Source organism: Chiloscyllium plagiosum, unplaced genomic scaffold (assembly GCF_037043375.1).
Source record: "Chiloscyllium plagiosum isolate Xiang-an unplaced genomic scaffold, Cpla_swu_hap1 HiC_scaffold_32, whole genome shotgun sequence".
In the NCBI taxonomy this organism is placed as follows: domain Eukaryota; kingdom Metazoa; phylum Chordata; class Chondrichthyes; order Orectolobiformes; family Hemiscylliidae; genus Chiloscyllium; species Chiloscyllium plagiosum.
In genome coordinates, this window is record NW_028270170.1 from 19143052 (window position 1) to 19168598 (window position 25547).

Genomic DNA, 25547 nt, shown 5'->3' on the forward strand with positions numbered 1-25547 from the left:
CTCACTCGTGCTCACTCTGCTGTGGGTCTCACTTGTGCTCACTTTGCTGTGGCTCTCGTGCTCACTCTGCTGTGGGTCTCACTCGTGCTCACTCTGCTGTGAGTCTCACTCGTGCTCACTCTGCTTTGGCTCTCACTCGTGCTCACTCTGCTGTTGGTCTGACTCGTCCTCATTCTGCTGTGGCTCTCACTCGTGCTCACTCTGCTGTGGGTCTCACTCGTGCTCACTCTGCTGTGGGTCTCACTCGTGCTCACTCTGCTGTGGATCTCACTCGTGCTCATTCTGCTGTGAGGCTCACTCGTGCTCACTCTGCTGTGGGTCTCGCTCGTGCTCACTCTGCTAGGTGTCTCTCTCGTGCTCACTCTGCTGTGGATCTCACTCGTGCTCTCTCTGCTATGGGTCTCACTCATGCTCACTGTGCTGTGGATCTCACTCATGCTCACTATGCTATGGGTCTCACTCGTGCTCACTCTGCTGTGTGTCTCACTCGTGCTCACTCCGCTGTGGATCTTACTCGTGCTCACTGTGCTGTGGATCTCACTCGTGCTCACTCTGCTGTGGCTCTCACTCGTGCTCACTGTGCTGTGGAGCTCACTCGTGCTCGCTCTGCTGTGGATCTCACTCGTGCTCACTCTGCTGTGGCTCTCACTCGTGCTCACTCTGCTGTGGGTCTCACTCGTGCTCGCTCTGCTGTGGATCTCACTCGTGCTCGCTCTGCTGTGGCTCTCACTCGTGCTCACTCCGCTGTGGGTCTCACTCGTGCTCGCTCTGCTGTGGATCTCACTCGTGCTCACTCTGCTGTGGCTCTCACTCGTGCTCACTCCGCTGTGGGTCTCACTCGTGCTCGCTCTGCTGTGGATCTCACTCGTGCTCACTCCGCTGTGGATCTTACTCGTGCTCACTGTGCTGTGGATCTCACTCGTGCTCACTCTGCTGTGGCTCTCACTCGTGCTCACTCTGCTGTGGGTCTCACTCGTGCTCGCTCTGCTGTGGGTCTCACCCGTGCTCACTCTGCTGTGTGTCTCTATTGTGCTCACTCTGCTGTGGCTCTCACTCGTGCTCAGTGTGCTGTGGCTGTCAGTCGTGCTCACTCTGCTGTGGATCTCTCTCATGCTCACTCTGCTGTGTGTCTCTCTCGTGCTCACTCTGCTGTGGATCTCTCTCATGCACACTCTGCTGTGGGTCTCACTCATGCTCACTCTGCTGCGTCTCTCACTCGTGCCCACTCTGCTGTGAGTCTCACTCGTTCTCATACTGATGTGGGTCTCTCACGTGTTCACTCTGCTGTGGGTCCCTGTCGTGCTCACTCTGCTGTGTGTCTCTCTCGTGCTCACTCCGCTGTGGCTCTCACTCGTGCTCACTGTGCTGTGCATCTCACTCGTGCTCACTCTGCTATGGGTCCCACTCGTGCTCAGTCTGATGTGTGTCTCTCTTGTGCTCACTCTGCTTTGGGTCTCACACGTGCTCAGTCTGATGTGTGTCTCTCTCGTGCTCCCTCTGCTATGGGTCTCTCTCATGCTCACTCTGCTATGAGTCTCTCTCGTGCTCACTCTGCTGTGGGTCTCTCGTGCTCACTCTGCTGTGGAGCTCACTCGTGCTCACTCTGGTGTGGGTCTCTCTCGTGCTCACTCTGCTGTGGGTCTCTCTAATGCTCACTTTGCTGTGGGTCTCACTCGTGTTCAGTCTGATGTGTGTCTCACTCGTGCTCACTCTGCTGTGGGTCTCTCTCATGCACACTCTGCTATGTGTCTCTCTCGTGCTCACTCTGCTATGTGTCTCCCTCGTGCTCACTCTGCTGTGGGTCTCACTCGTGCTCACTGTGCTGTGGATCTCACTCGTGCTCACTGCTATGGGTCTCACTCGTGCTCACTCTGCTGTGGGTCTCTCTCATGCTCACTTTGCTGTGGGTCTCACTCGTGTTCAGTCTGATGTGTGTCTCTCTCGTGCTCACTCTGGTATGGGTCTCTCTCGTGCTCACTCTGCTGTGGTTCTCACTTGTGCTCACTCTGCTGTGGCTCTCACTCGTGCTCACTCTGCTGTGGGTCTCACTTGTTCTCACTCTGCTGTTGGGCTCACTCGTGCTCACTCTGCTGTGGGTCTCACTCGTGCTCACTCTGCTGTGGGTCTCTCACTTGCTCACTCTGATGTGGGTCTCCCTTACGCTCACTCTGCTGTGGGTCTCTCTCATGCTCACTCTGCTGTGGCTCTCACTCGTGCTCACTCTGCTGTGGGTCTCACTTGTGCTCACTTTGCTGTGGCTCTCGTGCTCACTCTGCTGTGGGTCTCACTCGTGCTCACTCTGCTGTGAGTCTCACTCGTGCTCACTCTGCTTTGGCTCTCACTCGTGCTCACTCTGCTGTTGGTCTGACTCGTCCTCATTCTGCTGTGGCTCTCACTCGTGCTCACTCTGCTGTGGGTCTCACTCGTGCTCACTCTGCTGTGGGTCTCACTCGTGCTCACTCTGCTGTGGATCTCACTCGTGCTCATTCTGCTGTGGGTCTCACTCGTGTTCAGTCTGATGTGTGTCTCACTCGTGCTCACTCTGCTGTGGGTCTCTCTCATGCACACTCTGCTATGTGTCTCTCTCGTGCTCACTCTGCTATGTGTCTCCCTCGTGCTCACTCTGCTGTGGGTCTCACTCGTGCTCACTGTGCTGTGGATCTCACTCGTGCTCACTGCTATGGGTCTCACTCGTACTCACTCTGCTGTGGGTCTCTCTCATGCTCACTTTGCTGTGGGTCTCACTCGTGTTCAGTCTGATGTGTGTCTCTCTCGTGCTCACTCTGGTATGGGTCTCTCTCGTGTTCACTCTGCAGTGGGTCTCCCTCGTGCTCACTCTGCTGTGTGTCTCACTCGTGCTCACTCTGCTGTGTATCTCACTCGTGCTCATTGTGCTGTGGATCTCACTCGTGCTCATTGTGCTGTGTATCTCACTCGTGCTCATTGTGCTGTGGATCTCACTCGTGCTCACTCTGCTGTGGATATCTCTCATGCTCACTCTGCTGTGAGTCTCACTCGTGGTCACTCTGCTGTGGATCTCTCTCGTGCTCACTCCGCTGTGAGTCTCTCTCATGCTCACTCTGCTGTGGATCTCTCTCGTGCTCACTCTGCTGTGAGTCTCACTCGTGCTCACTCTGCTGTGGATCTCTCTCGTGCTCACTCCGCTGTGAGTCTCTCTCATGCTCACTCTGCTGTTGATCTCTCTCGTGCTCGCTCTGCTGTGGGTCTCTCTTGTGCTCGCTCTTCTGTGGGTCCCTCTCGTGCTCACTCTGCTGTCGGTTTCTCTCGTGCTCAGTCCGCCACCAGTCTCGCTCATGCTCGCTCTACTGCAGGTCTCAGCCCGAGCCCGCTCTGCCCCCGCTGTGGGACTCAGCCCTATGGATGTTGTTCTGTTTTTAAGCAGGGGTTGAAAAATTATTTTGGTGATACTTTCCAGAACCATGGCATTAATACAGTATGTCACAAAGAGAGCAGGTAATTGCGAGGACCCATTGAGTGGTTTTAGAATTTGTGAGTATTTATGGCAGGAAAGAGAATCCAGAATAAGTGAGTTCTTTTGATTTAATTCAAGAGTTTTTGGTTTCAGTTTGAAGAAGACCTAACTGAAGTCATATGTGAGTATAGTATCACTGAGGAAAGGAGATTGTTCAAAGTAGTTTAGGAAATAAGTTACCTCAGTAAAAGAGAAGACAGTAAGGGCTGCAGATGCTGGAAGTCAGAGTCAATCGATGTGCAGCTGGAAGAACACACCAGGTCTGGACTGACAAAGGGTTTCGATCCAAAATGTTGCTTTTCCTGTTCCTCTGATGCTGTCTGACCTGCTGTGCTTTTCCAGCTTCAATTCTATTGTCCTCAGTATGAGTGTTTGGTTTGTGAAACTTTCAGGCTAGGAGTGCTTGGTCAGAAAACTGCATTAGTTATTCAAAGCTGAGAAAGCGTTTGGTCTCAGTATGCGAATATTCCAAGAAATAATCCATATCCCACAAGCAGAAACTGAGAAAAACAGTTAAGTCAAACGTATAGCTTTCATAAAGAAAGAATATTTATCTGGATTTTGATTAACTTTGAAGTGATAGCGTTGTGGAGTGGATGACATTTATTTTGCTGCGTGTTTTGACATCTTTCAAATGGTGTTATATTTAGAAAACTTAGTTCACTTTATTTTATTTTTATTTCTTTTGTGTGATAAACAAGCCTTGCGTGCTAAAGATTCAGTGAAAGACTCCATGTATCATTAGCAACAAAAGAAAATATGATCCATCAAGCCAGATTTTATTCTGGGATCTGACTTGTTTAGAAGTAACATCAGCTGTGACCAAAACAATACAGAAATAAAAGCACACAACTTAGATTTATATTTTTATCTCGAACAGTGAGTTGAGGGTTATGGGCAGTATGTAGGAAAGTGGAGTTGAGACCAAAATTAGATCCTACACATTCCTATGTTTCTATACGTCTAACTATGATGTTGGATCTTATTTTCGATATAGGCTGAATACGACGGAATATCAAAAATACCAGAAATCAGAGCCATTGACATAAATAACCAATTAATTTCAGAGGCATTTAAATTTTGGACCTGCTTGACACTCTCATAATTATAAGTGGGATTGGAGGGTGGCCAAAAAGCCTAATTTAAATTATTAATCTAAGCCTTTTTAAAATATTTTCTTTATCTTGAACTGGTTTAGCCCTGGAAGTAATGGAGTGCAGCAAGCCATTATTGCAAGTTAAATTCTCTGGTGAAAAACCTTTGGAATCCTTCAGTTAGTTTGTGTGCCTTGTCTTTTGTACTGGCTGATTTTGCTGTCCTGAGTTGTTGCTTTGTTTGCAATGTTGAGCGAGTACACAGACTGTGAACATGGAGAATGTGAATGCTGAAACTCCATGGTTATGCAATTTGGGTAAGGGGATTATGCTAAGAAGGTAGTTGCTGAAGTGAACGCATCAACATTTATGAAGCATCAGCATGATGTATGACTGAGTCTTCATGAATTCCATGTTAGTCATTCCAAAGTAAAAGTATCTGGACATTAAGACATTTGATACTTGTCAAGGAACAGATCAGCTGCAAACTGACTGTCCCTTATAAAACCTGATAAAAATGATGGGGGAATGTGAGGACTGCTGATGCTGGAGAGTCAGTCAAAAGATGTGGCGCTGGAAAAGCACAGCATCTGAGGAGTAAGCATCTTTGGAAAAGGCTTCACCATAAGGTTTTCAGTAACTAGGAGAAAGTGAGAATTTCCAAGGATGCCCAGCCTGAAGAACAATCACCTGATGAAGGAGCAGCACTCCGAAAGCTAGTGCTTCCAAACAAACCTATTGGACTATAACCTGGTGTTGTGTGGTTTTTAACTTTGTACACCTTGAAGAAGTTCTCCTCCTCCCTCCACAAGAATCTGTCAATCTCTCTCCCACTATCTCTCAGCCCCCTTCTCTCTTCACATTCCTGCAGAAGAGGTTATAAATGAAACGTTGATTCTCCTGCTCCTTGGATGTTGCCTGATCTGTTGTGCTTTTCCAGCGCCACACTTTTCGACACATAAGAATAATGTGGAGATGCCAGTGTTGGACTGGGATGGACAGGGTCAGAAGTCACGCAACTTTACCTGATGAAGGAGCACTGCACTGAAAGATTGTGATTTTAAATAAACCTGTTGGACGAGAACCCTGGTGTCATATGACTTCTGACCAGATAAAAATGGTCACCCTACTTCTAAAGCATTGATTACCCTGCAACTTGATATCATGTATTTGTGAGGCTGAAGAGGAAAGAGCCATCATAATCATTGGGATTTATCAAACCTGTGCCATTGCATCACCTTGTAATTTGTGGTCTACTTTGGCATGCTTCTGCCCACTCTAAAATGGAATGCAATAAGACTGGAATTAGCAACAGAGAGAAAGTGGAGTAACTTCATTGGTTCTGATATAAGAGGTAAATAAATAAGTTACTTCTGTTAAAAAAAATGTAGTTTGTGAAACTTTCAGACTAGGAGTGTTATTTAGAAATCTGCATTGGTTATTCAAGCCAAGAAAGCTTAAGATCTCAGTTGCGTGAATATCCAAGGAAAAGACTTTTAAATCACATGCACTTTTGAAAACCTGTCCATTCGGTGGATTATGTCTCTTTTCTGATTAGCTCATGGGATGTGGTCATCATAGGCAAGGCCAGCATGAATTGTCCATCCCTAATCACCTTTCAGCACCATTTCACTGCTGGGAGAAAACCTGTAAAATTTATCTGATGGGTATCTTAGAATCTCACGCATGGACACTATCCAGACAAGGAGTAATACCACAGAAGCAAGACACCGTCTTATAGGGACCGACCTGGACAGAATTGTGTACTTCAGTAAAGATGCCTGGACTTTAGTGAAGTGTGCTGCTTCCAGATGCACTAATTTGCAACCAGAAATTTATCACTTGTGAGCAGACATCTAAAATTAATCTGTGAAATTGCCATCATTCTCCAGGTGCTGGTGAATACTTTCAACTTTCAACTTTTACGTTATTGAAGAGTTTTAGAAGCCTATCAGTAACATTTTATGAACATCAGCTATTGAGTGTGAACCAGTACACCAGAGTGGCACGGTTGCTCAGTGGTTAGCACTGCTGCCTCACTGTACCAGGGACCCAGGTTCGATTCCAGCCTCAGGTGACTCTCTGTGGGGAGTTTGCACATTCTCCCTATGTCTGTGTGGGTTTCCTCTGGGTGCTCCGGTTTCCTCCCACAGTCCAAAGATGTGCAGGTCAGGTGAATTGGCCATGCTAAATTGCCCACAGTGTTTGGTGCATTAGTCAGGGATAAATATGGGGAATGGGGCTGGGTGGGTTACTCTTCGGAGGGTTGGTGTGGACTAGTTGGGCTGAACGGCTTGTTTTCACACTGTAGGGAATCTAATCTAATCAAAAGGTTTTATATATATATATATATACACACACACACACACCTTGCTTCCCATGAGAAATCAGTACATTGTTTTCTACATAGGTACCAGGAAACAGCAGGTATGTGTCCTTGGCTTTGACCTACTCTGCTTTGCCCAGGGTGTGATTGACAATCCAATTAGGCATCTAAGTTCTATGTACTATCCCTGTCAGCATCATGCCAAATATGATTGAAACTAAACTCCTGGCAGATCTAAAAGGAATTAACACAGTTTAATGTGCAATCAAAATAGTTATTGCATTGATATTCAAATTATTATTGGGAATATAATTCTTTCCACTTCAGTGCTTTCAATTCTAACAAGGAGCTTATGTGCATGGCTACTGCTTTATCTTTGCAGTTCCTGAGGCGGGAGGATGACAATGCTTGTCAGTGTCACAGTGTGTGTATGATCAACACTCTATTTGAATTCGGGTGCTATTCATCCAGTTTCATATGGGACAGTCCAGTGTGCAGCTTGTCCAGTACTGAATGCCTTTATGTCCATGCAGATTTGTTTTGGAGTCATTAACAGGGCTCAATGAGTATCACTGTCACGTCTGGGACCAAAGGTGATTGTATCTTTCTGATTGTGCACTGTAGATGAACTCACTTAAAGTGATAGCTCATGAATTTTGTGCGTGTGTCTGTGTCTGTGTGTCTGTCTGTGTGTCTGTCTGTATGTGGCCAAAATGTTCACTTGTTTCCTCCAAATTGCTCCTTCTTCCTGTCCTCAAAGACACTCGGTCTACAGATTGAGAATTGTCAGTGATAGAGCAGCCATTCCCCTCCACCCCGGCTTGATCAATTTCTTTCATCAGTTTGTCCACTGAGGTGCTCAAATGGTCTGCATGTTAGCAGCCTGAGCAATGATGAGGAAAAGCTTAAGATCTCAGCTGCAAGACAATGCACGAGCGCTGGTCATGGATCTGCCAAAAGTTCATATCCATGTGTTGCTTTGTGCAACAGGATGGTAAACACATGAGATCTGAATTCTTGCACATGTGACCATTTTAAGAAGGTTCCTGGACATATATCCAATGACTAAAACTGCTGATCATGCCCTGAAGGTTTTCTTTTGTTGAAAGTAGCATCATGGAGATCAAAGTCAGAGATATATATGTATGTATTTCCATATAATGAAAAGCAAATGCTTTAAAAGGCTAATGCAGACCTGCCTGCAGACATTTCATATTAGTCATTTGTTTGACTTATCTGTATAATCATTCAACCACACAATAGTGTTATACAAAACTTATTTCCAGTATGATTTAGAATTTAGACAACTAAGCTATTGTCTGTGGAATATTTGCCCTTTGAGGCACTTACAGAAAGCTGACCACAATAGTGATTTACAAGAACATTGCAATAATAAGGATAACAGATGTAAAATCAGCTGTCTTTGAAGTAAATAGCATGGAACTAGTTTATGATGTTTTCCCGCAGGGGGATTCAGTTAAGGGCTTGATCACTTAACAAAGCTGCCATGCTTGAGGGAAAATGGTATAATAAAGGGCTTAGACATTAAAAATTAATGTAGATACATTTCAAAAAAGTACAATGAAACATGTACATTACTGTCATCAGGCACTTGCTATCTGTTGAAGTTTGAAGTATAGCCTGTGGGCTGTTTTTGCTTTGAACTGAACTCCAATTAAAACTGAGACCAAGAATAAACTAACAAACATAATTTACATTTAAAGACAGTGAGGTAAATTACCCTTGTAACTAAAAAAGACTTTCCACAGGGGGAAAAAAGACACAAAGGGGATTTGTATTGACTTAAGTTGCTCAGTGATGCTTGATCCCTGAGTTTGTTGTGGAGTAACCCTGCTTGTGAATAACGTTGGGCTCAAAAGGCAGATGTGCAGGTTGTAGCCCCATTTTAATAATTTTAAATTGATTCAAGTTTGTCCCACACCAAAAATTTACCTATTTCATCCTAGTACAACTCCTAATGTGCAGCTTGTCTGCTTAGATTGATGTGGGATGTTTGATTGACTTGTCAAACAGAAGTTGCCTGACCATTTCTGGGCATTGCCTTTTGTACTTTTCCCACATATTATTTCATTAGGATTGCACTTTTCTTATTGAATTGGTTCTGTGGAAGGCCACTGTTTTGAATGACATGACTTTTACTTTCAAATAAATGTTCTGCAATGTACCTGCTTACAGCTGCAACATAAATCGTTAAATAAAATGCTCAGAGTGACAATTCCTTCAGGGTTCAAGGGTACATCGTGATTTAAGCAAAGATATGAGGGGGCATTATCATGTGCTTAGGGCATCATAAATTACTTTGAAACCAATATATTGCTATTGCATTGTAGTTACTGCAGTGTAGGAGAACACATTGTAGATTGCAAGATCCCCTGAACAGCAAATGATTCATGTGATCTATTTATTTTGGTTATATTGCCTGAGGGGAGGGGTGGGGCGGATATTGATCAAGACACAGGGAGAACTCACTGTTCACCTATGGAATCCTTTACGTGCACCTGGACAGGCCGATGATGTCTGGGGGGCAACATTTTCACCACTGTTCTTGTAGAAAGGAAGTATCAGCTGGACAAACAGTGAATGTTTCCCAGATGGCCAGGTCTGCAAGACTGCAAAGCGCAGCAGATGGTACCTATGTGGGTATGAATACTCCTCACATGAATGCCATTTCACACAGCAAGAGAAAAGACTCATGTTCCATTAATGTTCAGGTCACAGCAGTATCATTACGTAAGGCCATTCTCAATATGTGTGAAACATTAGGCACATCCTATGACCTCATTAATGAATAAAAGAAGCAAAACTGTTAACAGGAAAACCTTATGTAAATCTGGAATGCACTGCCTGAGTGTGTGATGAAGGCAGGCTCAATCGAGGCATTCAAAAGGGAACTAGGTGGTTATTTGAAAAGGAACAATTGCAGGGAGAAGGCAGGTGAATGGCACTCAGTGAGATGCACATATACAGAACCAGTCTAGATGCAAGGGGCAGAAAGGTCTACTGTACTGTAACAATTCTATGATACTGTAAAGCTTCAAAGGTGAATACAACCAGAGTTGTAATCTGCTTTTCAGACTCAGGATCAAGCTGGTGAAAGGCAGGTTTGGAATTTATCTCAGAAAATTCCTGAGGCAAAGAACAATTAACGCATGGCAAGTTAGTGCAGATGCAATAATGGAGGCAAGAAATCTTGGTGTAATTAAGCATATGCCCTCTCCCACAAGGGAAAACAACTTCTCCAGCTCTACCTTCTCAATTCTGAGGGGATTGACAGGGTAGATACAAACGGGATGCTTCCCTTTGTGGAAGAGCAAAAGAGCAGGACCAAAGAGCAAAATCTCAGAGTAACAGGCAGCCCATTTAGAACAGAAGTGAGGAGTATTTGTTTCTCTCTCAGAGGGTGGTGAACCTGTGAAATTCTTCACCACAGAGGGTCATAGAGGCTGGGTGGCTGTGACAGATTTTTAATTAGAAAGTGAATCAAAGTTTATGGAGAAAAGGCAGGGAAGTAGATTTTGAGGATTATCAACTATTGTGAGATGGGGCAGGACCTCATTGAATATCAGAGCTGACTTGATGGGCTGACTGGCCCATCTTATAATAGAGAGATGGTGATGTAGTTGGGGATATTGTTGATCCTGTATTTTAGAGGGCCAGTGTATTTCTGAGTTTTGGGTTCAAATTTCACTTCAGCAGCTGGTGGAATTTAATTCCAATTAATATAACCTGGAAATGATTGTGTATCTCAGTAAAGGTGAGTGTCAAATTGGTTGCAATTAAAAATCCAACTGGTTCGCTAGTGTTCCTTAGGGAAGAAAATCTGCAATCCTGACTGGGTTTGGCCTATGTATGACATCAAATCTAAGGAACTGCAGTTGTAGAAGAGAAATTTATCATAGTCCAACCTGACCATAGAGCCACTCTCTCATTAAGGAGAGACGACTGGTGAAGTTTTCACCTGAGAGCCACCATATCTCATGGAAGGGGCGAGGTTGAGAAGGCGTGACTTTTATAGTAACCTCAGCCACACTGTTGGCATTACTTTGCATTACAAACCAGCCAACTGAGCAAACCGACTCGTGTCTATTGACTATTTTCTATTCCCTGAAATGGTCAAACAAACCACTTGGTTGAAGGGAAACCCCATTCACCCATTGTACTCTTTGTAACCTTCCCCCCACCCTCCCCTCTGACCTATCACCTTCATCCCCATCCCCATTCACCCATTGTACTCTTTGCTACCTTCCCCCCACCCTCCTCTCTGACCTATCACCTCCATCCCCACCCCCATTCACCTATTGTACTCTATGCTACTTTCTCCCCACCCCCACCCCCCTCTCATTTATCTCTCCACTCTGCAGGCACTCTGCCTCTATTCCTGATGAAGGGTTTTTGTCCGAAACGTCGATTTTCCTGCTCCTCGGATGCTGCCTGAGCTCTTGTGGTTTTCCAGCACCACTCTAATCTAGACTGAAGGGAAATTAAGGCTGGGCAGCAAGTACTAGCCTTGACCATGATGCTCACAACATGGGAAAGAGGAAAAAACAAAAGAAATAATGGACAATATGATGTTGGGCTGATCTATAGAGCTACCTTCTATATTCATCTTGTAATGACCATCTCATGAGATGTCAGCATACATTGAGAGAAATTCTTACGGCATCGTTAATTTGTTAAAATATAATTGTCAACTGTTACGTCATCAACTCTGTGATAATTGGTATGGTAACTTTGAGTTGCAAAGTGTATAACCTAAGCAGGCAGTAGGCTAAAACACAAAAGCAAGATTTTGCAGATATTGGAAATCTGAAAGAAAACCAGAAAATCTGAGAAATAGACAGGAGGCCAGGTAGCATCTGTTAGAAAAAAAGAGTTAATGTAACGGGTGGATCACCTTTCGTCAAAACTGAGACATAGCTTGTTAACAATGTAAGAATTTTATTCAATAGCACTAGTTCCAGTTGAAGATGGGTCAATTTTTGTTATCTATATTTTACTAGTCAAGAGGCAGATGTCACACAGATGTAATAAAAATATTAAATAATTGATTAGTCTTTTGAATAATATTGTTGCTTAGTTGGTAGTACTGTCACCTTTGTGGATTCAAGTCCAACTATAGAAACCTGAGCAAGCTTTGGAGGAGTGCTGCTATTAGTATACGTGCAGAGTTTTGGATGAGATATTAACCTGAAGCCTACATGTGTCCATCTGATAGATCCCATGGCACTGTTTAAATAAGGATCTGGGGAATTACCCTGAAGGCCTGTCCAATATTCATTCCCCTCACCAATTTCAATAAAACAGTTTATTTGGTGATTACCACATTTCTATGTGAAAATAAAATGCTGTCTTGTGACTATACATTGAAATCAATGGTTTTAAAGAGCCATTACGGTTATAAAGAAACAGTTTTTTCTTTTGCTTTGAGTATTCTGAAATTTCTAAGGTAATTAGCTTGAATCCTTCAAAATAATGCGGTTCTTTTGGCATCACCACTGTAATCATCTTTACATCTTGTCCTTAATAAATGTAAACAAAAACCAGAAATCGCTGGAAAAGCTCAGCAGGTCTGCCAGCATCTGTGGTGAGAAACCAGAATTAATGTTTCAGGCCCACTGACCTTTCCTCAGGAGTATAAAGATGTCTAATGACTCTGTCCTTTTAAAGCAAGTTAATATAATGTGGAACACTCATATTTTCCACTGCTATTGTCTCAGAATATATGCCATTGCAAATAATAAAGTTCTGCTGATGATCCGATGGTTAACTGTAATGTAAGGTGTGGAACTAACCCATACAAGATAGGATGTTTTTCTTTATTCATTTGTGGGATGTGGGTGTTGCTAGCTGAGCCAGCATTTAGTTCCTGTCCCTGGTTACCCTTGAGAAGGTGGTGGTGAGCTGCCTTCTTGAACCGCTACAGTCCATCTGCTGTGAGTTGACCCAGAATGCCATTAGGGAGGGAATTCCTGGATTTTGACATAGCAATGGCGAATGAATGGCAATATATTTACAAGTCAGAATGGTGAGTGGCTTGGAGGGGGACTTTAAGGTAGTGGTGTTCCCATGTACTTGCTGCCCTTGTCCTTCTAGATGAAAGTAGTCATGGGTTTGGAAGATGCTGTCTGAGGATCCTTGGTGAAGGTTTAATTTCTATTTTGAGCCAAGTCAGCTGATCTCAGCTAAAGTTAAAAATCACACAACACCAGGTTATAGTCCAACAGGTTTAATTGGAAGCACTAGCTTTCGGAGCACCGCTCCTTCATTAGGTGGTGGTGGATGAAGGAGCGGTGCTCCGAAAGCTAGTGCTTCCAATTAAACCTGTTGGACTATAACCTGGTGTTGTGTGATTTTTAACTTTGTACACCCCAGTCCAACACCGGCATCTCCAAATCATGATGATCTCAGCCAAAGCAATGTTTGGCATAGTACAGTTCCTCAGTGCCCAAGAGCTTGGACAGAGAAAGAAATCAGTCAGAGTACTAATTAGCATTCACTAATACAACTGATAAATATAGTGCCATGGACATCAAGTGGGGGTAAGATTTAGCTCAGCTGGGTTAACCCCTAAAACAAAGTAATGTGCGAATGTTCACTGTCTTAGTTTCTCATATGCAGGAGGAGCAGTCCAAACCTGTAGACCAAATAATCTGGTAAGCAGGAGAGGTCATTGTTGTAGGCATGCAGGGGAAATGGGGGGATGAATTTAAAAATAAATCACATTTTTTGCACCCAGATTGGAACACGAAGGGCTCTATTTTGCACCGAAATCACACACATGTCCTGCAGCGTTGAGGTAGATTTTTTAAAATCATTCTTGATTTAGAAGAGAGCTATGCAACTTAAGAGTCTAGTTTTGGGAGCTCTTAAATACCTGAACAAGGATGTTTATTGACTTTGGAAAAGTGTCGCCTTCATTTCAGACCTTTCAGTTTGATGAGTTTGTCCAGACAAGCAGGCTATTTGAATTCAATAGGCAGAGCAAAACTTGGGGGCATTAATACAAGTGAATGAAAGCACTCAGATAAACTGCTACAAAGCAGTTATTTTTGCAGGGCCATTTCCTTCTAGAATAGACGGTTGTACGTGTGGTGAGTGTGGACTCACAACGAGCAGGATGAGTTCCAACAAGAGGAAGATATCTTGGCTATAGAAGCAGATGGGTTGACATGCACCAGTGATGTTAATCACAGGGATCATGTGGAGCTTCTGAAGGTGGCAGTGGAATTTGACAACATTTCATCTGCTAAAATAGCATGAATTATTTTTCCATATCTTCAAGATGACTGTGTGACTAGTGTGATGTGGATGGGAAGGTGGAGTGATAAATATGGTTTGCATCATGTAGAGAGCTTAATGGGGAATCAGGACTTTTACAGATTTTTTTTCATTACAACAGAGGAACTATGAGAGGCTTAATATGCAACTTTAATAAATGTCTAATGGCTAAAAAATAGCCAGTGAAAACAGGAAGACTTGCCATTTTGGACAAAGGTCCCTTCCATAAGAATGGGGGAGAATCATTTGATGATTTTCTTTCATGACAAGAAAGTGTTTTTTAAAACTAAATTGTAAATTATATATATGCATTTTCTTTATCAGTTTTGCGACATGTTTCAATATTATGAAAAATGACAAACATTCATTCCAATAATTTGAGCAGTTTGGTGTTTCAACTGACAGAAGGACCTTTCAACGTTTCTTAGGATTGGAAACAGCTCACACCCACCTTTTCTCTTTTCAGATGTCACCACACCATTGTCTATGGCTGGAAACCAAATCCTATTTTGTCAACTTTGCACTCTTTCGGATGCAAGTGTTTAATACAGTGACAATACAAAAAGGTCAATGCAAACCATTGAAAACCAGATTCTACGGTTTCAAATACCTTAACCGTATTAGGACAACAAGACAGCAAAGACAAGCAATGACATTTTATTCAGATTAATGTAGATTAGATAATATCCATTTTGTCTGCTCTTACTGTTTATAAAAGAAATGCTAGGCTGTTGTTTGTCGGCACAATTCGTGCAGCAGATGGCTGGAACAGAAGGGTTGGGGATTAGTGTGACATTCAATTGCTATACAACAGATATCTACTTCCAATCCTTTCAGAGCATATGCAATGTTACTATGCAAGTGACTAAGATCCACTTCATTTTCAATAAGTGAAAGAGACAGGTCTGTTTAAGTCACAGAAGGGCAATGAGATGAAACATTGGGAAGCATGGAATTCCTCCATTCTATAAACACATTAAAAAATACACATGGAATGTGGAAAAAAATGCTAGTGGGCTATTTGTCTATCTGTGGCCTTTCACCACTTCAAATATCTCAAATGTTGTTTAGTAAGAAAGTATCAGACAGGCAGATCTACAAACATAGCTTCACTTGGCAGTAGTAAAGATTGCAAATCTGAGTCTCAAGGTGACTGCATCACCTTGCAATACTTCCAGGAATTTATTTTTGTTCTTGAGATGTGAATGTCATGAGCAAGGCAAGCAATACTTACCTCTATTTGCCTTTGACAAAGTGATCAGGAAGGGGCTTGTTGAATCATTGCAGGCCATGTGGTATAGTTAGATCCATAATGGCTTGCTTCTGCTATGCTGGTTTCAGACAATTCAGTGGTTTGCTCCCTATTTCAGAGGGGTTTATGAGTTAACCATACTGCTGTGCATTTGGATTAGTGTTTCGGCCAGACCAGATATTATTTTTAATTCCAAAATTATTTATTATTTGCATTTGTATTTCCCTAGCTGTTATGTTGGGATTTGACCAAATATCTCCAGAACATGATTCTGGGCCTCTTCATTAATAGTCTAGTAGCATTACCACTAAGCTACCATCTCCACTTACTTTAATGAGCACTGTGCGTTCTTCCAAACAGCTGATACTGCTCTCACTGGGTGACCTTCTCTAATAGAGCTGGCATGGTCTGGCATCTGCAGTCCTCACTTTCTCCTGTACTCCTGGTCCTGTAGGAAGAAGAAGTCTCAGCTCTGCACCACCATGTCCATCAGGGTCGCCGCTGGTGAAGCAGGGTGCCAATTTCCCCTTTCTGCCCTGTCAGGGGCAAATGTCAAAAACCATACAGGACAATTCGAACTGACAGTCATTGTCTGTATGCACAATAGGCTTTTAAAGGTGGCATCGGCCTCAGGGTTACTGGTGAATTGCCGGATATCCACTGAGTAGGGAATTGTTTCAAGAAAGGTGGGTTGTAGGTGGGGCTAGAATCGGCTGCAGACAGTTAATGAGATGAGGTTGGTACGCAATGGCAAGAAAATCCATCAGGTGTTGTCATAAAATTCTCTCTCCAAAAAATCCAACTCAACTTGACCTAAGCCAAACAAAAAGTAAGATTCAGTCATAATGTCTGATAATGGACAACAATCCATTGGCAATCCATTTCATGACAGATGTACTAACTGGGCAATGACCTATATCATATTGTCACCCAGTAGCCAGACCCAAATGGCCCAGCAGAATCCATCGCACATAATGTCAAATTGCCGATCATTTAATATCAAGCAGCAAAACAACATTTTCACATTGCAATGCTGCACTTCCATACTACACTAGTGGAGAAGGGATTACCATCACAGCACAACATATGCTTGCAATGCAAGTGTGAACAATCTTGCTCAGCATCCAAGTGTAAACATTCTGAGACACAGGACATTCTTCTTCAAAGACAGAGGAAAATAAAAGAGGTGTGAAACAAGGAGACCAGTACAGAACTACTAACTTTGTGCCAGCAACGACAAAAACATAAATTGCTGGAAAAGTTCAGAACTGAGGAAGGGTCACTGGACTGAAATGTTAACTCTGATTTCTTTCTACAGATGCTGCCAGATCTTCTGAATCTTCCTAGCCATTTCTGGTTTTAATTCTGATTTTCAGCATCCACAGTTCTATTGATTTTTTATTTACCAAGTCTGTGCTCTTGTCAATCTGGGTAAAACACACAAACCTTCATGTTCATTTCTTCCTTGCTCTGCCTGCCAACTTCTTGAGGTTTGAGGTTCTAAACTCTCCCACACAACTCTTTTACTTCCCACTTTACCCTCCGATTCCCAGGTCTATGCCACCCATCATGGTACACTGTCCTGCCATGGAAACGAGGGTGGTGGTTACTGTCAATGATCCTGCCCCTCACATAGTCACCCACATTTTCCAATGCACCTCCATATGTCTCCCACCCATGTATGTTGAATTGTCCATCACAATTATTCTCCCCTATGCATCCCAGCATGTTGTCTCCAACCCCATAATTGTGCACCAAAGCAGTTGCCCCTGATATTCCCCACCCCAAACATCAGTGAACAGACTCTCGAGGACTGACTGTGGGCAACCCCTGACAAAGTTGGAAGGACATGTCTGAATGCTGACTGACAGAACTCTGACTGATTTCTGTGCAGCTTTCTTATTGAGTTACTGCTAATGCCCTGACTGTTGGAGCTGAACATGCACTGAGTGCACTGGGGCCCACTCTGGCCTGGAGGAGCAAGTGGGCAGCTGGCAACTGCTCCAAATTTTATGTTGGGAATTGTTGCTGATTAGTTTGTCTCTGCCACGTGGGAAAATAGCACACTACATATAAATGAGGCCAGAACAGGTAATAATTGCATATTAGTGCATGTAAGAAGTCCCCCTCTCTGTTCGTAAGTGAGATTCTCATCTTGTTGTTAAAAATTCCTGTGGAAAATCAGGCTTTATCTTACAAACATTGAGAAACTCATGTTATGATCCTGCCATATTTTCCGAAGTAGCTCGCCATATTGTCCAGGGGCTGAGAAGATTGTTTCTTGGTGAAAGGAGGTAATCCAAGTTGGAGGACGGGAAAAATTTCTGGCAGTAAATAGCTGCTCCTTTTTTTGAGGTATTTTAGGTGTTGCAGGTAATATCCTTGAATTCCAGGAGCAGCAATTATTGGTTTGTATGCTATTGCATTGTTTTGGAACTTTGGAGAAAAAAAATTAAAACAACGCATTTTTAAAAAGGAGAGGGATCGACAATAGGCAGCACATGGTCATTCATTGCAGGACAGAGAGAAAGAAACCCACACTGCTAACTGACACAGCAGTGAATCTGCGCTGTTAATACCTTTGCTGTTTGAATTCATGTATCGCTGGACATCAGAGAAAATGAACAAACAGTGAAATTCACAACTGATCTTGGGGGAACCTGTTTGAGAGAGGCCAAAGCTCAGAAGCTGATAAGTAAATAATGTTTAGTGTGGCCTTACTGTAAGTCTGCAGTAGTGAGTAGAAAGGGTTCTTTCTTGATTAAATGTTTCATTGAGGTATGTTTCTTGATTAAACTTGAAAATATAAGCCATAAGTACTAAGATAGCCTGGAGCAGTGTTTGTAGAGAAATAAGACAGTGCTATTTTCTTGAACTAAGATTGAAAGAAGCAAAAATGGCCTTTAGTAGAATGATATGCTCTTCTTGTCGGATGTGGGAGTTTAGAGAGAGCTTACATGTTACTGAGGATTATATCTACAATAAATGCCGTTGGTTGCAAATCCAATCAGCTTGAACATACTGGTTGGAGAGACAGTTAGAGGCAATGAGGAATTTACAAGGGCAAGGGGGTGTGAGGGATGGCAGTTATAGGAAGGGAGAAAAGTTGCAGATACAGTCACATAGATGGGTTAACTCCAGGAAAGATAAAAGAGTTAGGCAGGTAGTGCTGAAGTCTTCTGTGGCTATCTCCATTTCAAACAAGTATGCTGTTTTGGAAAATATAGGGAATGATTATCCGGGGAATGTAGCACAAACAGCCAAGTTTCTGGTATCGAGACTGGCTCTAATGCAATGAGGGGTACATCAGGTTCCCAGAGATCAATTGTGTTAGGGGACTCTCTAGTCCAAGGCACGGGTAGACGTTTCTGTGGCCAGCATCGAAAAATCAGAATGGTGTGTTACCTCCTGGTGCCAGGATCAAGGATGTCTCAGAGAGGGTGCAGAATGTTCTCAAGGGGGAGAGGGGCCAGCAGGAGGTCATTGTCCACATTGGAATCAATGACATAGGAAGGGAAAAGAATGAGATTCTGAAAGGAGAATCTGAAATGTTAGGCAGGAATTTAAAAAGGAGGACCTCGAGAGTAGTAATATCTGGATAACTCCCTGCGCTAAGAACTCATGAGGATAGGAATAGGAGGATAGAGCAGATGAATGCATGGCTGAGGAGCTCTTGTGTGGAAGAAGGATTCACGTTTTTGGATCATTGGAATCTCTTCTGGGGTAGAAGTGACCTGTACAAGAAAGGAAGGATTACATCTGAATTGGAAGGGGACTAATATACTGGCAGGGAGATTTGCTAGAGCTGCTCAGGAGGATTTAAACTAGTAAGATGGGGGGGTGGTTGGGACCCAGGGAGACAGTGAGGAAAGAGATCAATCCGAGACTGTGAAGTTGAGAAAAGAGGCGAGTCAAACAATCAGGGCAGGCAGGGACAAAGCAGCGAACAAGGTAGGACTGATAAATTAAACTGCATTTATTTCAATGCAAGGCCTAACAGGGAAGGCAGATGGACTCAGGGCATAGTTAGGAATGTGGGACTGGGATATCGTAGCAATTACAGAAACATGGCTCAGGGATGGGCAGGACTGGTAGCTTAATGTTCTAAGATACAAATGCTACAGGAAGGACAGAAAGGGAGGCAAGAGAGGAGGGGGAGTGGTGTTTTTGATAAGGGATATCATGACAACTTACTGAGGGAAAATATTCCCAGAAATACATCCAGGGAAGTTATTTGGGTGGAACTGAGAAATAAGAAAGAGATGATCACCTTTTTGGGATTGTATTATAGACCTCCTAACAGTCAGCGGGAAATTGAGAAACAAATTTGTAAGGAGATCTCAGTTATCTGTAAGAATAATGGGGTGGTTACGGTAGGGGATTTTAACTTTCCAAACATAAACTGGGAATGCCATAGCGTTAAGGGTTTAGATGGAAAGGAATTTGTTAAATGTGTACAAGACAATTTTCTGATTCAGTATGTGGATGTACCTACTAGAGAAGGTGCAAAACTTGACCTACTCTTGGGAAATAAAGCAGGGCAGGTGACTGAGGTGTCAGTGGGGAGCACTTTGGGGCTAGCGACCATAATTCTGATTAAAATAGTGATGGAAAAGGATAGACCAGATCTAAAAGTTGAAATTCTAAATTGGAGGAAGGCTAATTTTGACAGTATTAGGCAGGAACTTTCAAAAACTGACTGGGGGCAGATGTTCGCACGTAAAGGGATGGCTAGAAAATGAGAAGCCTTCAGGAATGAGATAACGAGAATCCAGAGAGAGTATTCCTGTTAGGGTGAAAGGAAAGGGTTTTTACAAATATATTAGGGACAAAAGGGTTGCTAGGGAGAGAATAGGGTCCCTCAAAGATCAGCAAGGCGGCCTTTATGTGGAGCTGCAGGAGATGGGGCAGATACTAAATGAGTATTTTGCATCAGTGTTTATTGTGGAAAAGGACATGGAAGGTTTATGAATGTAGGGAAATAAATGGTGACATCTTGAAAAATGTCCATATTACAGAGGAGGAAGTGCTGGAAGACTTGAAATGCATAAAAGTGGAATAATCCTCAGGACTTGATTAGGTGTACCCTAGAACTCTGTGGAAAGCTGGAGAAGTGATTGCTGGGCCCATTGCTCAGATATTTGTGTCATCGATAGTCACAGGTGAGGTGTCGGAAGACTGGAGGTTGGCAAATGTGCTGCCTCTGTTTAAGAAGCGTGGTAAGGACAGAGAACTATAGACCAGTGAGCCTGACGTCGGTGGTGGGCAAGTTGTTGGAGGGAATCCTGAGGGACAGGATGTACATGTATTTGGAAAGGCAAGGACTGATTAGGCATAGTCAGCATGGCTTTGTGCGTGGGAAATCATGTCTCACAAACTTGATTGAGTTTTTTGAAGAAGTAACAAAGAAGATTAATGAGGGCAGAGCGGTAGATGTGATCTATATGGACTTCGGTAAGTGTTCGACAAGGTTCTCCATGGGAGACTGGTTAGCAAGGTTAGATCTCATGGAATACAGGGAGAACTAGCCATTTGGGTACAGAACTGGTTCAAAAGTAGAAGAGGATAGAAAAAAGTGGCGGATGATTGTTTTTCAGACTGGAGGCCTGTGACCAGTGGAGTACCACAACACTCGGTGCTGGGTCCACTACTTTTCATCATTTACATAAATGATTTGGATGTGAGCATAAGAGGTGCAGTTAGTAAGTTTGCAGATGACACCAAAGTTAGAGGTGTAGTGGACAGTGAAGAAGGTTACCTCAGATTACAACAGGATCTTGATCAGATGGGCCAATGGGCTAAGAAGTGACAGATGGAGTTTAATTTAGATAAATGCGAGGTGCTGCATTTTGGGAAAGCAAATCTTAGCAGGACTTATACATTTAATGGTAAGGTCTGAGGGAGTGTTGCTAAACAAAGAGACCTTGGAGTGCAGGTTCATAGCTCCTTGAAAGTGGAGTCGCAGGTAGATAGGATAGTAATGAAGGCGGTTGGTATGCTTTCCTTTATTTGTCAGAGTATTGAGTATAGGGGTTGAGAGGTCATGTTGCGGCTGTGCAGGATATTGCTTAGGTCACTGTTGGAATATTGTGTGCAACCTTGGCCTTCTCCTTTTCAGAAGGATGTTGCGAAACTTGAAAGGGTTCAGAAAAGATTTACAAGCATGTTGCCAGAGTTGGAGGATTTGAACTACAGGGAGAGGTTGAATAGGCTGGGCTGTTTTCCCTGGAGCATCGGAGGCTAGGGGTGACCTTATAGAAGTTTATAAAATCATGAGGGACATGGATAGGATAAATAGACAAAGTCTTTTCCCTGGGGTGGGACAGTCCAGAACTAGAGTCCATAGGTTTAGGGTGAAAAGGGGCAACCTTTTCACGCAGAGGGTGGTACGTGTATGGACTGAGCTGCCAGAGGAAGTGGTGGAAGCTGGTATAATTGCAACATTTAACAGGCATCTGAATGGGTATATGAATAGAAATGGTTTAGAGGGATATTGGCTGGGTGCTGGCAGGTGGGACTAGATTGGGTTGCGATATCAGGTCAGCATGGACAGGTTGGTTTGAAGGGTCTGTTTCCGTGCTGTTCATCTCTATGACTCTGTGGCTCTGTTGCCAATTTGATAGCCAACCCTATATCAACCCCAGTATTTCAGCTGTCTAATATATCACCCCCAACACCAACAGATCTTTGCGCAGTAAACTGTCACGTATCACATTATAAAATGTCTTTTTTGAAATCCAAATATGCTACATCTACTGGAACACCTGTCTTTATTTGCTTGTTATATCCTCTGAGAAGTTTAATAAATTTACCAAACATGATTTCCCTTTCGCAAAGCCATTGTATCTCTTTCTGATTATATTCTGATTTTCTAAGTGTCCTGGTACTCTTTAGGTAGTGCCAAAGAAATATGCATGACTTACCTTCACGCTGTTCTAATGGGTTCAGGAATGGCCGATAAGCCCCATGTGTGATCTACCACATAGAATCGTAGAATTCCCTACAGTATGGAAGCAGGCCAATCAGTCCATTGAGTCCACACCCATCCTCCAAATGGTGTTTGAAGGATTTGGGTGGATGTGGAGATTTGTGCACTGTCTGCGAGACTTTGCCTTTGTGTGCTGCTGACAAAGTGTCTTCATCTATTTGGTAGCTTCCCATTTGGATTAGTTGCACGTCAGAGACCTGAATGAGGGGTTGCTTGGTCACTTCGGGACTATATTGGAGAAGGGTGACACATCCAGTTTGTTAAAATCATAATTAAATGGACTGTTAATATGTTGTGGTTCTGTTCGCCGAGCTGGGAATTTGTGTTACAGATGTTTCGTCCCCTGTCTAGGTGACATCCTCAGTGCTTGGGACCCTTCTGTGAAGCGCTTCTGTGATCTTTCCTCCGGCATTTATAGTGGTTTGAATCTGCCGCTTCCGATTGTCAGTTCCAGCTGTCCGCTGCAGTGGCCGGTATATTGGCCACGAAATGACATGACCAGCTATCCTTAGTAGCCACACACTCAGATGACAAGCAACATGAGTTCGACTGGGACAACACTACTATTATAGGACAAGCCAAACAGAGAACAGTCAGGGAATTCCTAGAGGCATGGCATTCATCCACAGATTCAATCAATAAGCACATCGATCTGGACCCAATATACCGGCCACTGCAGCGGACAGCTGGAACCGACAACCGGAAGCAGCAGATTCAAACCACTATAAATGCCGGAGGAAACATCACAGAAGTGCTTCACAGGAGGCTCCCGAGCACTGACGATGTCACCTAGACAGGGGACGAAACGTCTGCAACACAAATTTCCAGCTCGGCGAACAGAACCACAACAACGAGCACCCGAGCTACAAATCTTCTCCCAAACTTTGAGGACTGTTAATATTCTACTTCAATCATCTGATTCTAATATCTGAGACTTTTCATGTACTAAACATAATTTTAGACAGGAAAAGCACTGACCTCAAATGGCTGCTGTGATTAATTGACAAAGTTGAGCCAAAATTAACATTGTTAGAAAAGGACTTTGGAATTCAAAGTCGTACTTCCTAGTTGAATCATGTCCTTCTGAAAGTTACACACTGATCTGCGAGTTGTCTGTGGAGTATTCAGCTTGGGAAAACAATGATCAGAGTCAGGAATAGACAACTGGGCCTTTGCCAACAGTGGCCCCAGTGGCCAAAGAGCACCTTGGAAAATAGGAGTGTGAGTTTTTCCCCTTTGAGAGAGAACACAGATATAATCTTCACTTTGTGGCAAGTTCAATGAAATGCATCAACCACAGTCCTTGGTTGTTTTCAACCTGATGAAAGCCTGCTATAAACTCCTGAATAATGGATTCCAGTTATTTTCCCAATGATAGATATTAAACTAACTACCTACAGTTCCCTGCTTTCTGTCTCCCTCGGTTCTTGAATGGACGCTTTTGATTTGTAGCCTTTCAATCTACTTGAACGTTTCCAGAAATTTGGACAATTGCAATCATGCATCCACTATCTGTGCAACCACTTTTATTTACAAACCTAGGATGCAAGCCATTAGGTCAAGAGCACCTGTCAGCCTTTAGTTTCATTAGTTTGCTTAAAACTCTTGTTTTCCCTCTGGGGGTGATCATTGTTTTAATAGCCCCCTTCCATTTCACCTCGTGATTGGCTATGACTCTTTGGATGTTTATTGTGCTGTTACTTTAACAACAAATACAAAATACTTGTTCAAAGTCTCAGCCACTTCCTTTCATCCTATTATTAATTCCCCTAATCCTGTAGACGATTTTTACAATGTATTTTTACATTTGACACTGGTTCACTTTCATTCTCCAATTTTTTTGTTTTTGGTTTCTCCATCCTTTGTTGTCCTCTAGGATTTTTCTAACCTGGGTTCCCACTAATTGTATGCCTTCACTTCCAAAAATACTTCTGACCAAATCTTTAACATGTACCCCTAAGAGGTGAGAATGCTGCGAATGCAAAATTGGAAAATGATCCTAACTGTACTGATGTGTGAATTCAAAGTACTGAAAGCTGAAACATATGGCTGGATATATGAACCGCACTGTGATTTCCCAAAGTACCTTGGATTTGATTAACAAGTGAAGGCATTCAATAGTACAGAACTTGTAATGAGTAATATGTGCCATTAAATACTGAAATTGAACTGACATCTCACCAAAAGCAAAAACAAAATATAAATCTGACATTTGTCTTGAGTGATTACAATGAAGCATTCTAAATTCAGCTTGCTGAGCTTATGATGGAGGTATAGGTTGTTTTGACATTTAAATGACTTGACAGGTTTATAAGTTGGTTTCTGCATTATGTGCTATGCACTTAGGGTTTTAGATACAGCTGAGCTCACTCCTTCAATGCAATTGCCATGACAACAAATACATTTGGAAACAACCAAAGGATCCTCTTTACTTTCGAAGCCCATCAAGATGGAATCTGTTTTCATTGTTAATTACTTTTTTTTTCTGTTCTGTTGGTGGAAAAAGCAATCATTTTGAGTTTTCTTTTCAATTTTGTTTTAACATATTGGCAGTGCTGCGCATAAAAACCATCATTCTGATTCGCCCTCATTATTGTGCATTCTTCATTCACAAAGAAATTGCATGAATGGCCACAGCTGCAATAAAAATAACACAAAAACATTTTGATGTAAGTGTCTTTGTGAAAGATCCATTTTCTTTCTCTTCCCAGACAAAGTACGAAGACCTTGCATTTATATAGTAGCTTTTACAACATCAAATTATTTACTGATTTACAATCAACAAAGTAGTTTTCAAATGTAGTCACTCTTGCAATGTAAGGAATCAAATTGCCATTTTGAACATGGCAAGTTTCTATAAACAACCATGAGATCATGACTCAATCTTCTGTTTGAATGTGGGTGACTGAAAGATAAATATTGGCTAGGACACTGAGGAGAACTCCCCTGCAGAACTTCAAAACTGTGCCATGAAATCCTTTATGCCCGTCTACAGGAGTAGACAATGCTTCAGTTGATGATCTCAAGGGAAAGACAACACATCAAAGTAATACAGAGCTTCCTCAGTACTACTGGATGTCAACTTCAGTGTCTGT